The sequence below is a fragment of the Globicephala melas genome, chromosome 6 (assembly GCF_963455315.2).
Source record: "Globicephala melas chromosome 6, mGloMel1.2, whole genome shotgun sequence".
Taxonomy (NCBI): domain Eukaryota; kingdom Metazoa; phylum Chordata; class Mammalia; order Artiodactyla; family Delphinidae; genus Globicephala; species Globicephala melas.
In genome coordinates, this window is record NC_083319.1 from 72,759,610 (window position 1) to 72,764,232 (window position 4,623).

At 41.0% G+C, this 4,623-nt stretch overlaps 1 pseudogene; it reads left to right on the forward strand.

The window, feature by feature from the left end:
* Positions 1 to 1,932: 1,932 nt before the first annotated feature.
* Positions 1,933 to 2,540, forward strand: LOC115838981 (V-type proton ATPase subunit E 1 pseudogene; annotated as a pseudogene).
* Positions 2,541 to 4,623: the final 2,083 nt, after the last annotated feature.

Consider the following 4,623-nt stretch of genomic DNA (forward strand, 5'->3'; position numbering starts at 1 on the left):
AACGAAATTGAGTTATTTGTAGTGAGGTGGATGGACCTAGAGTCTGTCATATAGAGTGAAGTAAGTCAGAAAGAGAAAAACAAATACCGTATGCTAACACATATATATGGAATCTTAAAAAAAAAAAAAAAAGGTCATGAAGAACCTAGAGGCAGGATGGGAATAAAGACGCAGACCTACTAGAGAATGGACTTGAGGACACAGGGAGGGGGAAGGGTAAGCTGGGACAAAGTGAGATTCTTCTTTTAAAAGGCTTGTTGCTCCTACATAAAGTTTTAGAGCACCTGGCTTTGTGGGAGAGAAGTGCTGCCTAATTCCAGCAATTACTTGTATTTTAAATCCTAGAAACTCATACATTTTTAAAAATCTACAATATTCTTGGGTCGGTTGCTTGCTGCTTTATGTTGTAAACTGAAGTGTCACTCATTTTACCCTCCCCAAACCGAGGTTCTCTCTAAGATAACTGATATGTTCACCAAGGAAGTCCTAACAACTTTTATAGGATATTTTTCTCTCTTAAAAATTATAGACTGCCTCACTGAGTACACAGCTACAAGGTGGAAATATTCAAAGGTCTAAAAATAGAATAATGACTAAGTAAACTGGTTGGTATACTTATTCAATTGGACATTATGCAGGCATTAAAATCAAGGTTATGAAGACTATATAATTATATTAAATATGCCTATGAGTTGCTAAATGACAAAAGCAGAGGCAAGTCACAAACTTGTATATATACTTGTATGTTTGCTGTATAGGTATATATCTATTCCTAGTCTCTAAGATATATTATATAACCAGTCTGTCATGCCCTTAATTTTTGGAAGGGTATACAGTCCATTGCTGGAAAGTCTTAAATGATCAAATGCACACACATTGGCCAGAGAATGGTGCAATACTGTTCTTTGCTTTTTGCCTCAAGTCATTTTTAGGTTCATTATGAGTTCATTTGGATGGAGATCAAGGAGTCTATTCTGTTCCCGCTGCTCTCTTCTCCCCCTCCCTTAATGTCCCTTTGTCTTTACCCTTTGGCTGTTCCCTCATGGCTAGGCTCTTTCCTCTTGGCCCTTAGAATCCATTCAGTTTGTTTTTTCATAAAGCTGGTGTGTGTGTATGTGTGTGTTTGTGTGTAAGTGACACAGGTCAGTCCTGCCTCATGGATAGGCATCCACAGACAAAGAAACCTTCTAAATAACTAAGAGGAAGGGGTTCGTAGAATGTCATTGTTCTTTTTGTCTCTCTTGTTCTTCTATTTTGCTAATCTGATCTGAGTCTCATAATGAGATGACCACTTGCTTTTCTTCAGAAATGAAGTGATGCAAGAAGGAAACTCTACCTACCTATGTTTAGGAGGATGGGACCAGAAGGGAATCTTACCAAAAGATTTATGGTGGTTTTATTAGAGGGGCATATTGCATTTAGTTTTTTCCATTTTTTTCCTAATTTCCAAAGTGCATATAATGGGTTATAATACTTTACAATATAATAAGAAATTATGAAAACAGTGGATGAAGACACTTCTTAGTTTATTGATTAGGAAGTTGAATTCCAGTTCAGGTAAGTGAGGTGTCCAAGAAAAACTAGTGAGTAGCAGAACCAGACCTAACAGCAGGGAGGAATTATATTCTTGTGGAAGGCAGGTAAGCATCGATGACACACCTAAATTCTTAAAATGGGTCCACCATCTTCCAGCTGCATTACCTAGGGAAGTCTTTTCCTCTCTTGGAGCCTCAGTTTCCTCATTTATAAAATGGCGATAACTGGTTGGATTGTGATTTCCACAGGCTTTACACATGATAGCACATGTTAAGTACGTAGCACAACAAAACAGAGGAGGCCTGAAGCCACGCCAGCTTTCCTCTCCCGGTTGCCAGCTGCCCGTATCAGACCTGAGCTCCAGCCAGTGGCCCGCCTCTTTGCGTCACTAGCGCCATGGCTCTCAGCAATGCCGATGTGCAGAAGCAGATTAAGCACACAATGGCTTTTATTGAAAAAGAAGCCAATGAGGAAGCAGAAGAAATAGACGTGAAGGCAGAGGAAGAGTTCAACATTGAGAAGGGTTGTCTTGTGCAAACCCAAAGACTGAAGACTATGGAATACTATGAGAAGAAAGAAAAGCAGATTGAGCAACAGAAGAAAATTCAGGTGTCCAATTTGATAAATCAAGTGAGGCTCGAAGTCCTCAGAGCGAGAGATGGATGATCTTATCACAGACGTACTAAATGAAGCAAAGCATAGACTCAGCCAAAGGGTAAAATATACAACCAGGTACCAAGTACTGCTGGATGGAATGGTCCTCCAGGGTTTGTACTAGTTATTGGAGCCCGGAATGATTGTTCGTTGCGGGACATAAGATTTCCCTCTGGTGAAGCCTGCAGTGCCAATCCCTATGTACAAAATCGCCACGGAAAGAGATGTTGATGTCCAGATTGATCAGGAGGCCTACCTGCCTGAGGAAGTAGCTGGCGAGGTTGAGATCTATAATGGGGATCACAAAATCAAGGTTTCCAGTACTCTCAAAAGCTGGCTGGGCCTCATAACCCAGTAGATGATGCCAGAAGCGTGGGGAGCCTTGTTTGGTGCAAACGCCAACAGGAAGTTTTTGGACTATGCCTGCGGGAGGTGGTGTCCACCAACTGCTGTGATGTGGACACTTCTGACATTTGAAGAAACAAGATGACCTGTATAGCATCCTCCTTGCTGTTCTCATATTCTGTATTTATCAGTGGATACCCTTTTTTAGCTAACGCCCCTGGCTGATTGGTAGCAATGGGAGAGCTTTGCTTAATATGATCAGGAAACCTTCCTCTAGCTTATCTGACAGTAATACAACTTCCCGCTGGTTCTGCAGCACGAAGGTGAGGGGTCAAATGGTGGGTGCATGAGTGTCCTCGAGTTTCCTGCTGTCCACTGGTCCAGCGTCCAGCCTACAGAGGGACGGTGTGTGGTGACCTCTAGAGTCAGGTCACTCCTCTTTGGACTTCAAGTGCATGAGGGGCTGCATTCCTTCCAGCAGTAGCAGCTTCGCTGTTAGCTCTTTGGGCCTAGAAGTGTTTGTCTGTAATATGATTTAAGATCTAAGCCATGAATATGCTCTATTTATTAAAACGAAATGCATACGTGGAAAAAAAAGTATGTAACACAGATACTGTCACATAATGGATAATCAGTAAATGTTATTTCCCTTCCTTTCCAGTTACTCTGTTACCTGGTGCAGAGCCTTACCAGTGTACTAACCAGCATCTTCTCTTGAGTTACTGTAGTATATTATGTTTTATTACACTTATATACAATGCCATGTGTTGTTCACATGTTGAAGTCCTAACTGCTAGTATCTCAGAACGTGACTATGTTTGGAGACAGGGCCTTTGAAGAGGTAGTTAAGTTAAAATGAGGTCTTTAGGGTGGGCCTTAATCCAGTCTGACTGGTGTCTCTGTAAGACAGGGACATTTGGATACATGGAGAGACACCAAGGATGCATGTGCACAGAAGAAAGACACTGTAAGGAAACAGTGAGATGGTGGCCACCTGCAAGCCAAGGAGAGAGGCCTCAAGAAAAACCCCAACCTGATGACCCCTTGATCTTGGAATTCCAGGCTCCAGAACTGTGAGAAAATAAATTTCTATTGTTTAAGCCATGCAGTTTGTGATATTTTGTTATGGCAGCCCTAGCAGAGTAATACACCTTCCATCTTTAAATAGAAGCTAAGCTGCTTGAGGGAAAAATTGCATTGCACTCATTTGTAATCAGAGCAGATAATCAACAATTTCTTAATGAATACTGTGATTTTTATTAAGGATAGATTTTTATTAAGGGTATAATTTTTATTTGTTTTATATGTCTTTGATGTCTCCCATGGAGGCCCAGATATTGAGGTTACTGACAAGTATCACGTGATGATGAGGATTATGTATGATCTTTTTTTTTTCTCTTGCAAATAGCGACGAGAATTGTCCCTTTTATGAAGTCATAGGCGTAAATGCAATTAAAGCTGAAAAGATTATTCCTGGTTGCCTGTCTAGACATAGGAAGAGAGAATTAAATCTTCAAATATAATTTCTGAAATTAGGATTAATGACCAGTAGTACATGATTCCCTCATATGCTCATGACCTCATGTTGTTTGAGACTAAATGTGAGAGCTTCTCACTACCTTGTATTAATGAATATGACTGAGTTATGGTAAATATAGTTAGGATGTAACATTAACTTGTCTGTGTTGGAAGTTTGCCTTGTATTTTGCAGAGGATCAAAAACAGGTAATCATAAAAGAGAAAGTCAAAGCGTTTTTTACTTAGTTTAAAAAATTACATTTGGGCTTCGCTGGTGGCGCAGTGGTTGAGAGTCCGCCTGCCGATTCAGGGGACACGGGTTCGTGCCCCGGGCCGGGAAGATCCCACATGCCGCGGAGCGGCTGGGCCCATGAGCCATGGCTGCTGAGCCTGCGCGTCGGAGCCTGTGCTCCACAATGGGAGAGGCCACAACAGTGAGAGGCCTGCGTACCGCAAAAAAAAAAAAAAAAAATTACATTTGATTCTCATTTTCTGGGTATGGAAAATATGGGAGAAAATGAATTATCTTAATTACTTTATGGAAGGGACATCAAGAGATGAAAAAATTCT